Source organism: Chroicocephalus ridibundus, chromosome 2 (assembly GCF_963924245.1).
Source record: "Chroicocephalus ridibundus chromosome 2, bChrRid1.1, whole genome shotgun sequence".
Taxonomy (NCBI): Eukaryota; Metazoa; Chordata; class Aves; order Charadriiformes; family Laridae; genus Chroicocephalus; species Chroicocephalus ridibundus.
The window spans coordinates 2006096-2021463 of NC_086285.1; the positions used below are offsets into that span (position 1 = coordinate 2006096).

Here is a 15368-nt window from a genome sequence, read left to right on the forward strand (position 1 = left end):
CTAACTTTTTCTACAGTGCTACTGAACAGCTTTGTCTTTTCTCTATTATTAGGCACAGTTTTACTCCTTCTACCCACAAACTTTTTGCTTCAGATATATTTTAAAACCTCTTTTAAATAGGCCCTCTCAGACAGGAATCTTCTAGGCTCTTAAACTCCATTATTTACCTCTGTGCACCTCAAAATCTCCCACTTACAGTCATTGTTTTTCTTTTTTTTCATTTATTTTATATTGATTTTCTAGCTCTTTCTGGTTTTACTTTGCAATCTGTCCTTGTGAAATCACACCTCTTTAGGTATCTAATAAAAAACTCCCAGAGTTCATGTACATTTTTCATCTGCTTTTCCTCCTCTGAATCGATTTTAATCATTAATCTTTCCAGGCCAGAGACAAGAGGCCTTTCAGAAGTACCAAGGATATAAATGATGGGTTGAGACACTTCCATTTTCCTCTAAGGACTGTTATCAGGCTATGATCACCGATCCCTCAGAAACCACCAAATTCCAGTTCCGTGAGTAATTCATCTTTATTAGGTAATGAGTTCCAAAATAACCAGCTTGTGTTACATGTGTGACCTTCCAATGCTACAAAGTGACCAGAAAAAACTTTAATGACATTTTCACTGGGTTTCCATCTTTCATTAAGGGCTGTGTAGTGCAGCTGACACATTTACTCCCTTTAGGTGCTATTCTGTTATAAAGAAAGGTGATCAATTCCTTGTGTGTATATTTAGCTGCGGTTCCTTAACTGGTGGGTCACAGTCCCAACCAGTTGTCTTAAACATGCACAGAAGAAGTTACCCCAGGTCTCACTGACGTATATGGCATGGGATTTGGTTGTCCACAAATAAGCACCCTGTGTCCCTATGCCCAAGCTATATCCATAGATTCAAGGTATATGAGAAGCCTACAGAAGGTTGGCAGATAGGACCAGGGTCCTGCAAAAGGTCTGTATGAAACTCACCAGACAACAAGTGAAGCTGAGAGCTAAAAGCTCCTCAGTTAATCTTCCGGGCTGCCTGTAAGCACAGGCTTTTGTTTAAGGGAAATCCGCCCTGTGCTTACCGTGGGGGAAGAACGGCACAGAGCCCTCCTCACTTATGAGTCAATGGGCTCTATCCTGTCTTTCAGAAATTGTTCATCTCTCCAAACACTTTTTTTTTTTTTTTTTTGTGATCTCGTGGGACAAAGTTGCCTCCTGACTAGATGCTCAATGTCTAGCTTTGGTCTTTGTGTTTCTCCTGTCTCTTCGCATTTCTTCCATCATGCTTGTTTTGTTTGCTTTGGGAAAACTGAAAAACAGCTGATACAAACCCCATGAAAGTCAGTGGGAGTCTTTGAACAGGCTTTGATGGGGGTTTGGATTAATCAAGTAAGAAATAATGATAGACTGACAGATTCAGCTTTGGCATTAATCCTTTTGGTTGAAATGCCTGCCTGACTCTTGTGATGTATGCCTGTTGTTTCTTTTAAGTATTTTTACTTAACTATTTGGAGTTGAATAAACAGCTCTTGTAAGTGAAAGAAAGACAACAAACTATTTATCATTCTTTATTGCAGGTAGCTGTTTGCATTACGTTAGCACCCAGTGGCTTTGCTGAGTCAGGTGCTGTAAAAACATGGTCTCGGAAACACAATCTCTGATGAATTCTGATTCTCTGATGAATTCCTGAATAGGGAGTGTAGCATTGCTCTCAGTCCCCAGCTGGGGACTTTAAACACAGAGGGATTAAATCACTATTTTTCAAGTAGATGCTGGCTTAAGTCTTTGAAACAGGGTTAATTAAGGAAACCAAATAATCGCAACAGTCAGTGGAACAATCAAGGCTTTCCTTTCTCCAAAAAAGAATTTTGGGAGATTGGTGACTCAACCAAGGGCAAACTGGACCTTCCTGGACACTTTTGGATACAGAAAGGCAGTGGAATATCGGGTAGTATCTCCTAGCCCCTCCTATGACAAGCAAACAGCGTGGGGTCAGCAGTGAACAACCAACCATTCAAACATGGTTAGGCATTCTGTTGATGACATAGAGGTGCCACATTTGCATATTTCCTAACTTTTTGCTCTCTGGAACTTTCATTAAGGGTGTAATCATAGCAAATTGGTGACAAGTTTGCAAGCAGTGTCAGCTGATATTCCTCATACTCAGTGTACCCCAGGTTGGGTGTCCAAAACACAGCCTTTGTTTCATCTTTTCCCCCAGAGATCCCATTCTAGCTTTGAACCAGCTGGAAGGTCTAAGGAATCAGGTCTGGGAGAAACTGTCTAGGCTGAAACAAGACAGATCAGGTGCTGAGGTGGATCCAGACTGGATTCCCAAAGACAGTTCAGTAGAGAATCTGGGTTCCTACTTATTTTAAGAGAAAGATGAGTGCCTGAGTATTTATGTTAATTTTTAAATCTTGATTGTTGTGGCTTTCAAATGACAAACCCTCAAAAGGTGGTAACAATTCCAAAAGGTTCATCTGTACTTTAAGCAGCAGAGAGGGACGACACTGGTGCTAAGAGATGACAGTTTGAATCCTACCCTTAATCCTTGTGTGAAATACTTGTAAAAATAGCTATTTCTTGACATTGATTATTGTATGATCTAGTTTAAAAATACCCCTAAGAATGGGGAGCCTTGCTTTCCTGTCTTCATTCACAATGCAAGGTTGTTTCACACTATGCTTTCTTTACTGACAACCTTCAGTTTATCTGATCTGTTTGGACAACTGCTAGAATAAGAATATGCAGTATTCATAATTCTAATACGTAGAATAATGTAAAGTAGCCAACCACATCCTGAGCTGCATCAAAAGAAACATGGCCAGCAGGGTGAGGGGAGGGATTCTGCCCCTCTGCTCCACTCTGGGGAGACCCCCCTGCAGTGCTGCCTCCAGCGCTGGGGCCTCAGCACAGGAGAGACACGGAGCTGTTGGTGCGGGGCCAGAGGAGGTCATGGAGGTGCTGGGAGGGCTGTAGCCCCTCTGCTGTGAGGACAGGCTGAGAGAGTTCGGGGGTTCAGCCTGGAGAAAAGAAGGCTCCAGGGAGACCTTAGAGCCCCTGCCAGTACCTAAAGGGGCCTACAGGAAAGCTGGGGAGGGACTCTGGATCAGGGAGGGGAGTGATAGGATGAGGGGTAATGTCTTCAAACTGGAAAAGGAGAGATTTAGATGAGATGTAAGGAAGAAATTCTTGTCTGTCAGGGTGGTGAGCCCCTGGCCCAGGTTGCCCAGAGAAGCTGTGACTGCCCCACCCCTGGAGGTGTTCAAGGCCAGGTTGGATGGGGCTTGGAGCAACCTGGTCTAGAGGGAGTTTACCCTGCCCAAGGCAGGGGTTTGGAACTAGGTGATCTTCAAGGTCCCTTCCAAGTCTAACCATTCTATGATTCTGTGATTCTATGAATAAGAGACTCTTACTTTCACTTCATTAATGATGCTCACTGAATTTACATCGATTATAAAGTGAGCTCAGATGCAGATGTCACTGTATGGTGAATGGACTCAATACAGTTCCCTAAGCATAAGTACTTTTTGGCATTTGACACTTCCTAGGAAATCTGAGACCTCCACATGGGACTGGCAGATAAGAAACAAGATGTATGAAAGCCTCACATCTTCTTGGAGCAGCAGCTGGAACTTGGGTGGAATACCCTGGAGCATCACTGTATTCCCAAGACTAAGCGACTACATTAGCCCATGGAGCTGGTTTAGCCTTGGCATATGCTCCTAAAGCAGATACCTAAATCAAGGACTCATCCTACTTTCTTCTGTTGATCGTAAAGGAAATCCAAGAGGTGAGAAGTTAGCAACTCTGACCGTGTGTCCACAGCAGGGTGGAGAATCTACTGTTTGTTCCTGAAGGTCCCTGTGCACCATGAAGTGCTAGACTTTCCCAGTGTCATTGCCATAACAGTCATGATTATCAAATGGGTCCTTCCACAGTGATTACAGATGAACTGTGGTTGGAAATTACTTTTTTTTTTGGTACTTGGGGTTGCTTATAAGACCAAAATATAAAGAAGCACTGTCATTGTCAGAAGATACTTGCCTTCCTTGCCCTGTCCTTTTACAAGGAATAATGAAGCCAAAGTTAATTTGTAGCAAGATGAATGGCTTCAAAGGGTTCCCAATAAAAAACACAGCCTCGTGTGGGGTTGTTGCATATTTTAGTGGGAGGTCTGGAAGGAATATGATTGCCTCATCTTAGGCTGCCAAGTATGGGTAATTGTCACAATCTGAAGATTTTAGATAGTGATATCTTTTGCAGTTCTTGTCCGGTCAATAGACCTACAGCTATTATGCAATTTCCCTTTGCTGTAGGTTTAGTTTGTTCTGTCACAGAAAAAGAGGGAGTTTTTCTAGAACATCCATAAGGGAGCAGCTAGCCTTCAAAGCACGGTATTTACTTGGCAGAGAAAGTTTGTCCTGATGAGAATAGAAAGTGCAGAGAACTTTTCTAACCAGGCAACATTACACTGGGACACACTTATTCACTGAATCCAGCATAGTTTGTTCCAAACATCTAAAGTTTGATGAACTTCTGCTGAAACTATAGGACCCAGAAGGCAGAAAATCAGAGAATACTACCCCAGAACTGATAGTTAGAACTATCCTTATCCTAGGTGGCATGAACTCTGTTCAAGACATGTCAAAAGTAGTAAAGCGATGGCAGCTCCTGTTTCAGGACACAGGTTTGAAGCCAAAGTTCTTCCTCCAACTTTGCTCCTACAAGAAAGGGCCTCTGTGAGATTTCTGCATGTTTGAACATCTGGGATTCGTCCTTCAGGCACTGAAAGGGGTGTTAAAAAGGGGTGAGCGTTTTATCATGCCTGTGTTTTTATATGTTGGTTTGCCACTAACTGGTATCCTTAGGCTCTTACTGTGTCTTTCCATAGCAGGAAGAGAGGCTAAGGACAGGGAACGAAAAATTTGGTATGTTCTTTATCTAACCATGTGTTTTGTATGAACTATCTACACATTTCAACCTTTTGTATCAAAATCTTGAAGGGTAGTTTAAAACAAGCACAAAAACCTCAACGACCACAGAACAAAACAACAACACAGAGTCCCGTTTTCTTCTTTCATCCAGTTTCCTTCCCTCCAGCCACATGAAGAGTCTAACTTAATTTATCGCATCATTGATTTCATAGCACAAGATGAGAAGTTTTCTTGTATCTGACATCTGAAAAATAACCTCCACCCACTGGAGTGGGACCCTGCAGTCCAACCACTGATGGGGTGAGGATAACAGGGAAAAGGGAAGCAAAAAGTTGAGATATTGCCACAATTTTTGATGAGGACAGAATTCCTGGTCTAAATCAAATCCATGCATGCTTTTGAACTTCAGATTACTTTTGTTTGGCACTCAGGTCAGTGGGAATTTTATGGTGAGCTCAGAGAGATGAAGATTTAGCCATAAATGAGTTGTCCTACCTTTTCCAATTATGGCTAGTTCTATTCTCAAAGTCAAGACCCAAAACTGTTCTCAAGACCTGGTCTCCTAACTTTCCATATTGTATTTCTGCAAACATGGTCTCAGTCCCAGCTAGAAAACACCCTCCAGAGAACTAGAGATTTCCTTGCACCTGAGCGTGACTGCTTTATTAGGATACCATGAAATATAGTCCTAAAACCTGCCTGTGATCCAGCTGGGTGATGGAAAGTTGGGCAAGGTGTGGAATGCACTGTGCTTGAACCTGCTCCAGCAGGCTAATAAAATCCTGAATGACATGAGGAAGGTGACTGGGGCGCTATTCCTCATTGTCTTTTGCACTACCAGCACTTCTGCAATCAAATAAAAGTGCTGTGTAACAGGGTCCGAAGAAGCCAAAGAGCCAAAGGAGATAATTTTTCATATGAAGCATAGCTAAACTGGGAAACTTGTCAAAGACAGTGTGGATGCTAAATGTTTAGAGAGTTTCAAGAGGTAGACAAATCTAGCAAAGGTAAAAATCATGCAGGGTTGTTAAATAGAAAGACAGCACATCCAGCTTAGGAAGTTCCTGAGCTGCATACTTTCATCTTGGGTTCATCTTATTTCTATAGTTTCCTGTAGGCAACTGTTTCTGGCCACTGTCAGAGGTAAGATATTATTCTTTTTGAGTTTATGAAGTTTTTGTTATTCTTTTTAAGTTTATGGAATTCATTTATGGAGTTGATCTACGTTAAGGGTTTTGACTAGAAATTATACATCCTCCATCATGTGGACCTTAGTGGTTCACATTGTATGCGGTCAGAGAACATTTAGCAACTTTGTGCCTCTTCAAGCTGGTACTAGTTTTAAAACTGTGACATGCTCAAGTAAACATTTAGGGTTTTTTTCATTTTTCTTCACTGTATTGATGCTTATGTGAACCCCACATTCACAGTTTATCTGGGTTGTTCTGAATTGTTGCAAACATCTTGCACAGTGGAATGGCTCCTCTCCTCCCATGCCAGTCTCTAGCAGCATCGGTGGGGTACCCCAGCACTCTCACTGCCTCCGGAATAGAGCCTTTCCCTGCAGAGCTGAGTGTTTCAAAATAGCCTTAATTCACCCAGTGTTTCTTTTCAAACTTTTGTCCTAAGTGAAGGTCCTCTTGCTCTTCTTACCAGTCTTTGAACAGGCTTGCTTAATACAGAAACAAATGACAGTCTTCTTTCAGAAGGACCCAGTTGCTCTGCTCCATGCCTTAGGACAGAGATGATTAGCACCTGATTAGGTGGATATTCCCTGTGATTCCCTTTGATTTCATGTGGCAGGGGATTGTGTTGAGTATTTTCCACAGATTTGCAGTCTATTTCTGTTGGAGTATGGCAGATCTAAAGGTGCCATGGATGTGCTTGGTGCTCTTCTGCCACTGTCCCTGGATCTCACTGCTGCAGCTATTCCATAGTGTTGTCACCTGTGGCCTGTGATGAAGAAAAGTTTCGAAGAGTTGATCTAGTGGTTCCATTGACTTTAAACTCTCTGGGTAGTCTGCAGCCTACCTCAACTGAAAGTGCTTTGTAAACTGAAGACGTAAAGTTAGTTGTGCTTAGAGGGTTGTTCATGCAATTCTCATATGAGCCTTGAAGAAAGATGCATGCTGCCCCAGGTGTCAGATGCAACTATGGTGTCACCTCTCCTCTCCCCACCACATGACTCCATGTATGCTCTTCTGCTTGGGAGATGCCCCTTGCTCCAAGACATGAAGTTCTGGTACAGTAGATGTGCTAGAGAAGGTCTTTGTGGGAAATGCCTTTGCATACTGTTTTCTGTCTCTTCAAGCTATCCCTCTCATAGATTTCTCCACCTTCCTTCCCCTCCTGCCTGCATCTTATCTCTTGGCAAGTCTCTGAGTTGAAACACCAGCCAAGGGGCATGCTCTGCTCAGCAGCTTGGAGAGGAGGAATGCTATTTTACCACCTGATGGGAGACAGGCCACTCTGTGAACTACAGGGAAGGGAAGATCCTGGGATTTCTTGTTCAAGCAGAAACTCAGAAAACTATCCTATTAGATTGGCTTCAGAGACTGATTGCAACCAACAGTACAGGCTCAGGCTCTGCTTTCTTATTTCCATGAAGGAAATTTTTGTTTGCAATTCTATTTTTTATTGCAGTTAATTGCTCATGCAATTCGTGCAAAAACCAGTGCTTCCCTCCTTTCTACCCCTGGCCATCCATTTCCAAATCATCCCTTATGAGACCACATAAATTGCGAATCACTTTCAATCAGGTCAGTTCTCCATCTGAATCATTGCATAACAATACAGGCAAAGGGCTGGGACCTGCGTCTAGGAAAAAGTCCCCATGGGGAAAGTAAAACCCTTTTTTTTCAGCAACTGAGTGGATCTGGACGAGGTCAAATGCTCATAAGATCCTAGCCTTGGAAACTACATTGAAGATAGTGCTAAGATCCTTCACAGGTAATGTTAGATGCTTATGAAGTAGATGTCTCCATTTGAACAAGTCGCACTTGTCTTTTGTTGTCAATGGAGAAAAATGAAACCTTCTAGTGAGAAATTCATCTCCTGCAGACATCTAGAGGGGGACTGAGTTGGTGATGTGTAGGAACCTTGTGCTGTCTGAGATCATTGTGAGATCCAAGATATCTATTTTGGATTAGCAGGTGAAAGACCCGACAGGAGGAGATTAAATCCTTCAAGAACAGCAGACTGAGGCCAGGCAAGCTCCCCCTCAGTGCCTAAAAATATCACTGGACGCTTCTTGATTGGATGAATTCCTCCTTACAGGGACTATTTCTGGTCCAGGGTAACTGTAGGTATCTACAGTGCCAAAGATTGGTGGTAAATGAGAAGAAACTTGCCTGGTCTGTATTAGACTTCAGAAAATCTCGTGGCAGGAGTCATACAATTTGAATCCTGTCTCACAGGGTTGCACCACAGCCTTTCTTCTGCCCTGTGATCCCTCCCTGGACCTGACATATCCGCACAGTGTGATGCATGATCAACTGTGTGAGGGGCCCCAGGCACAGCCTTAGCTGGGGCAATGTCCTAATAGGAAACCTCATAAAAGAAACCAAACTATTCCTCAAAGTACCCTGGTCCTGATGCATTTCTTGCATATCATTTATCGATAGGGATGAAAGCTACATTGTGCAGAGGAAATATCACTTTCTGGCTTGGGACCCAAAAGTCTTGTCCTGGGACTATCTCTCGTTAACTTCCAGATCTAGGTCATCGTCTTTGTCAGAGTCGAGCCTTAAACATTGATCTCCTGAGTTCTTATCCCAAGCCTAAGAAATGAGGATATGGCCTTACAGACGACCTTTACTTTCTCATCCCTGCCATTCTGCTTCTCTAAGAGGATTTCAGATGCAAACAAAAGAACATTTTAATCCTCAGAAACTTGAGTACTGCTGCAGAGCTTGACTGGCGTGAGGCCAGACATTGCTCTTCCTGCAGTGAAATAAAACTGACTGCCACCAAGATCTGTGAAGATGTTCACCTGCTTCAAACTCGTGATTAGGAAGAGCCTTCCAGCTCACTGAGTTCAGAGATTATAGTGTTTCTGTAGTTTAAACTTCCCCAGGTATTTATCAAACTGCATCTTACATCAAGATGGATTTTTTCTCTTCAGTGTGACATCCACAGCTTTTTTTGGTAAACCATAATGTAGCTTTTTTTTTTTTTTTCTTCTGATAGACATTTTGATTTTCAGCCATACTAGATATTGGTTATGAAGAGCTTGATAAGACAGTGGCTGAAGCGGGATACTGGAATAACCAGTCCAAATAGCTGATCACAGGGATTGATGTATTCCTTTGTTTATTTAGCACTGTCATTAGCAAACAGGAGAAAGAAAAAGGCATTCCTATGGAGGCATTCTTGTGAAGCTGAAGTGGAAATGAAGAACAGCTCCAGATGAGAGAGAGATGCCACAGAAACAGATGTTATTATCTTCAGAAAGAATTTGACACTTTAAATATAGCAGCAGTAAAACCAAAGGCCGATGGGATGCAAAACTGTTGGTGCTTTGCCCTTCTTTCTTCGTTTTACCACTCCATTCCTTGCTTGCTTCTGCCTCCAAGATGCCTAAATCAACGCAGGTTTGCTATATAAGAGGGAAAAGGGATGCTGGGCAGAATTAATCAAAAGACTGATATTTCAAGGGTTTCAAGAGAGAATCCTGCTATGGTCTGTGGACTTTGTACCTATATCCCAGTTAAGAAGGGTATTGCAAAGGGGTAGCTGAGTTTATTGCTTGTATACACCCAGGTTTTCTAAGGAATGTTGCCTGTAGTACCTGAGAATATCTACAGGGGGGGGAAAAAAAGACCTGGAAAACAGTTTTGAGAAAAAGGAGGAATTTTGGACTCCTCTACAGAAAACACTCCCAAATTAATTCCATTAAAGATACTTGTTTTCAAGACTAGCCTTGATTTTCTCTCTGACCCAGTACTGCTGGCCAGGTTTACTAGGACATGCTCCTAGAGGATGCTGAACTTTAATAGCAGCCAAAGATCTATCACAAAAGCAAGGCAGGCATTTGAGAGATATTGATCCAGACCTTTGGGGGTATAAATCAGCAGAACCTTTTGGATGAGGCAGAGTTCAGCTGGTATCTATCAGCTTAGTCCTTTTGAGGTCGGTGGAGGCGAACCGATTTAGTTCAGTTGAGAATCTGGCCCCAGATATTGTTTTAGAGTTATGGGAAGCAGAGACAGCTTCAAGACCGAGCTGCAGGGTTGGTCAAACCCAAGGGCTTAAAGAAAAAGGACAAAAAAGACATCAGAGTTGGTTGTTAACAGCTGTCCAGGGAGGGTTTATTCTTCTTAGAAATGAATAGTTCATGCTTTTGGCAGCTTTTCTGTGAAACAGATATGGACCACCTCTCTTTTAGCGGAGCAGAGGAGTGATAAAGGAACTGCTGTGTGAATGGTTAAAGAGACTAAATCAGTCCCCGATTTCTGGCAAATGGAGAAGCCAGTTCATGGAGCTTGGACACACTGCAAATAGTTTGCTTTGCAAAACAGCTGGGTCCAGAACTGCTAGGTCCTGGCTGAGTGATGAGCTCAGTAGGATTTATTTGAGTGAGCGTACCCCTCTGAAAATCGCTAAAGGGCTGGTATCTAATTGTGTACAGGTCTTTTTTCAGGGTGTGACAAGACCATGCAACAGCCATAAGAGCCAGAAACATTCAAGGAGTTTCAAAATTTCTCGCTCATACATTTTAGCTACTTAGAAGTTGGGTAAGACCCCTCCTTTCTCAAAATAGGTCCTCATGGAACTATTTCCATTTTCCTCCTCTGCTGAGAACTGCTTGAACCTTTAAGTGCCTGAAAATCTATCAACATCCATGTGAGAGTCTAAATAAGTGTTTAGTCTAAGCTAGGCTTCCTTCCAACCAATAGAAAGGTCCAAAGACTTGACAAAGATATTTCCAAATCTGAAGCAGGCTGTTAAAATATCCTCTTTTGCTTACAGGCTGAGGTAATTTTCCATTTTACATGTGGTCTTGCAAGAGTTAACTGTGTTCATTGCTACTAAGTCTAATGGTTCATCTTTTATTCTATGCAGCGTGCTGCTTGTGCAGGTAGAAATTCTGTTCTCAGACAGGAATTTATCTGAATTGTTTAAAAAACAAACCCAAAATATCTGGCAGAGGTCACCTTGACTGCTCTGAGTTTTAGCTCTTCCACGTTGCACAGAGTGAGCTGTGCCTCATGGAATAGGCCATTCCAGCTGGATTATACCAGAGCCTGTTAAAAGAACAATTCGCCGCATCAGCCTTTTCCAGCCTGACATAACAATAACTGACAATTCAAATTAATATGATTTAGAACTGCAGCTCCTTATGACAATATTATTAACCAAAGTAACTAGCCATGTTCAGCCTTCAAGTAATTGCTGAGGTGTGATGGGCTGCCACGTAAACCTCTATCTCCTCTTGCACCACCCTTGTGCACCCTTGAGCACTCTGCTCTGGTGATGGTGAGCACTTTTTGTACCAGGTCCTAGGGCTTAAAAATGTTAGTTTTCTTTTGAATGAATTTTATCTAGGCAAAAGAAGCAATTCCGTGCCTGCATGGGACTGAGAGAGGTTTCCCTTTTTAGATTTGACTCTGGGTAGTAAAAGCACTATAGACCTGGACTTAGTTAAGAAGAAATGAAAAGCATGAATTAATATTCATTATGAAGAAAAGCAAAGAAAAAGTCATAAAGAGGAAAAACCCTGCTGTCAATCTCTTTCCCCGCCCCCGCCTTGTAATCCAGCCTACTTTTCCACACATAAGCAAGCAATCAGAAGAGTTAAAGGATTTGTGTCCAGGAGAATGACAAAACACTATTATTACAACTTTTCTTTTTTTTTAATACTACAAATCATTTCAATATACCTTTGCATTCATTTAGCAGGTTATTAGAATATCTCTTGGTATTGGCTAGACATCAATTTATTGACACTTGTGCCACTCATATATGCATAAGATCTTTGTGGTCATGCTTTTTGGGATTGCAATGACTTACCTGATATTTCATCAAAGTCTTTGAAGTCAAGTCAGCCTGATCTCATTTCTGTCTTGCCACAAATTCAAGAGCATCGAGCAACAGAGCATTCAGAGCTGCCCTGAATTCATACCCTTTTAAACAGCCTACCACAGCAAAAGTCTTTATTGGCTTTTGCCATTTTCCTGGGTCAAAAATGAATCACTCCTATTTTGTTTCATCAGCTAAAAGAGTTTCTGTCCAGTTTGTCCACCATGGACCCCAAATTTTTCCTTCTTTCACCATGGCAAAATCTTCACAAAGGTTGTCTGATGGGACACCACAGATATTCATATTGTTTCACATTTTAGCAGCTGCAAAGCGGTGGTAGATCCTAGGACTTCAAACACATGGAGATATTTTTCTGTACTTCTGCAAGTCCCCCGTGAGCCTGACATTACTTTCTAAGAGCACTTTTTTCCTCCCTCAATTTCTGTTGAACAAATGTCAAGAGATGTCATTCTTCAATGGAAGCATTCCGTAATTGAACAGTGATAAATGCAGATCAGAGTTTTGTTCTACAATAAGCATAAAAAAAGCGAAGCATTTTCTCCCAGAACTTCCTTTTCTCTAAATAATAGATTTTTCTCCTTTTATTCATATGTATTTAGTTTCCTTGGGACTTACTTATAAGCACAACATCCTTCCTTCCTCCCTTCCTTCCTCCCTTCCTTCCTTCCTTCCTTCCTTCCTTCCTTCCTTCCTTCCTTCCTTCCTTCCTTCCTTCCTTCCTTCCTTCCTTCCTTCCTTCCTTCCTTCCTTCCTTCCTCCCTTCCTTCCTCCCTTCCTTCCTCCCTTCCTTCCTCCCTTCCTTCCTCCCTTCCTTCCTCCCTTCCTTCCTCCCTTCCTTCCTCTTTCTCTCTTTCTCCTGACAAGAACCAGTGATCTTATCAACATTGTTGATTTCTCTGCTCTTGCTGTGATTCCCAGGGCACACAAGTCATCAAACTCCTCTTCTAGACTCTGCCCTTTGGTAACAGGAACCCTCCAAAAAACATCAGTCATCAACTGGTATTCCACAGTGTGTTGGGAAATTCTCTATTCTCAGTAAAACATCCTCAAATTCTTCCTCAATTGCTTTGATCTTTTTGCACTCCTGATAATTAACCTCTGTGAGGAGATGAAGAGCTTAACAGATTATTAGTGTTATTCCTCAGGTGCTGTTATCCAGTGTATAATTGATTTAAGCATTTAGCTTATGCACTCCTTTTATTGATTTTAACTCAGCATTGGAAACACTGAATTTTATCTATTAAGCTTTCACTGCACATGGCCTTTGCTTTCTTTTAACAGTAGCATCACTGTTTCTGGCACCTCTGTAGCTCCTGTCAGTCTGTTCAGCTTAAAAGCCACATCTATTTCCAGTTTGCTGCAGTGCCATGTGTTGTACCTACAAAATGTTTTATAGCTCCTTTCTTCCCCTGAGCACATTTTCGTAATGCATTTTACTTCTGGCACTGTGTAGTTCAGTTATCACTTAGAGCCAAGGAAGCTAACAGCGCTCTGCTACGTTCATTGCCAGAGTTTTTAGAGAAAATAAGAGCTTTTGTATAACATAATGGAGTAGCTGATTCCAACTGACTCATACTAAACTGAGGTAAAGACTGTACCACACACAGATGATCTAAAAATAATAACCATGAGAATCTCCAGCAAATCACTCATGCAGTTTCCACTGGCAGTTCCTGGGGCCTCAAAACGCTTGCCCAGAGGGTGTAAAAATGGTCCAGGCTCATTGCAAATCATTTATAAGGTCAGACATCAAAGGGACAAGCTCTTTTATACCACTGTCCCCTCTCAGAACAGTTTCTGATTACGCAGACACAGGCGCAAGCGGTGTTGGGTTTTTGGACCAAAAATCCCAATCACAGCACTGCCACGGAGAGCTGCTGGTCCTTCTTCTCCTGTCTCACCAGAGCTGCAGTGAAGAGGTCCCCTTCTGAGTGGCCTAGAATGGCTGTGCATTTTCACACATGCCAGACTTTATCAAGTCAGCCGATGGGAGTCTGGGCTTCCCTTTCACCCATCTCAAGGCCATCCTACTGAAGACTTTTGGACAGATCTCTCTGCTGTGGTCATGACACACCTAGTGAATGCTGTGGACCATGTAGATGGTAGTCAAAAGCTCCCTCATATGTTCCTTGAATCTTTCTGACCAGGTGGACACCCCATTCCATGACAAGCTTATCCAACATGATCTGAAATCCCTGTTTACCTGACCTCTTCTACTGCAATGCGCAGAGCATGGAAGAGGGTGAAAGAGACTCTGCCACTTGGGGGGTCTCATCCCTGTTGTTTTGCAGGATAGGAACTCAGCAGGCAACAGGACAGCATCCACACCCACCCACAGCGACTGAAGATCCTTATTGTCCATTCAAAGAAGGATTTGAAATAACACCATCAGTATGTCAAGTTCCCTGCCCTTCTGTTGCTTAATTTCTCTCGAACAGGGGCTCTGAAATTTGTCCAGAAATCTGCCTTCAGGTTCCTATCTGCATTGTTTTAATGGATTGCTGAGTTTTTGATTTATTATCCCAAATGTCTGGCCAATGTAAATGTTTCCTTTCCTTAAAGCCAGCAAAGATTTGTAATATGCCTACAAATAATACTCCAATCTGACCACATCAATGAGATGGCAGTAAATTACACAGAGGCACATACGATCCACTCACTGGTATATGTTGTTATGTATAATTCTATGTTGCTCGTATAACTCACAATCTGACATTTGTTTCAGCCAGAAAATGGCCGTACCATCCAAGCACTTCTTCCCCTTTTAATGATGAATGCCAACCCTTATTAATCCTTTTTCTACAATTTCTACAACTCAGGCACAGAGGAGCTATCTCATCTGATAGCAAAAGGTTGTCATCATCACGAATATGAAATCTCCTTTCTGGGGATGACGTATTGGACGTCTCCAAAAGGTTATCTCTTCAGTGCTCAATTTTGCAGCTGGCTCATATCCTGAGAAAGAGTTTTATGGAAAAGTTTACAGGAATTTCTCGCTCCTTGAGGGTTCTTTAATGTTTTCTGCAGGAACTGATCTTCTCACAGAGTGCTAAGCACACACCGCAGAAATCCAGTTAAACTTATTTTGGGGAGAAGAGGGTCACATTTATCAGTGCTTGTAGTGGCATTTTGTTTCAAGGCAGAATTGACAGTGAATGGTGGAAATTCACTAAGATCAAATTGGTTAATCCTTGGTTTCTTCAAATCCTGGACCCTGGAGTTAGGTGAGTACATAGCCACTTTATCCCTCCCTCTGCCTTCTGTTTGCTTTTATTAAAAATAAACCTTCTTTTAGCTGAAAAGATCTTTCTCCTTTCAAGGATTCAAGGAAAATGCCTGAAAATGTGTCACTAGCGGTCCCACAGCTCAGAAACCCCACCTGACCAAAGATTGCTCCACACATAC

The 15368-nt window shown here is 42.2% G+C and overlaps 1 long non-coding RNA gene across 1 annotated transcript in view; it reads left to right on the forward strand.

Moving 5' to 3' along the window:
• The window catches only part of LOC134510548 (uncharacterized), a 28917-nt gene extending 25145 nt beyond the window's left edge, over positions 1-3772 (forward strand). Inside the window, exons 3-4 of the long non-coding RNA XR_010069654.1 lie at positions 383-511; positions 3537-3772. This is a non-coding gene — a long non-coding RNA (uncharacterized LOC134510548). The remainder of the gene's footprint in view (positions 1-382; positions 512-3536) is intronic.
• The last annotated feature ends 11596 nt before the right edge of the window (positions 3773-15368 follow it).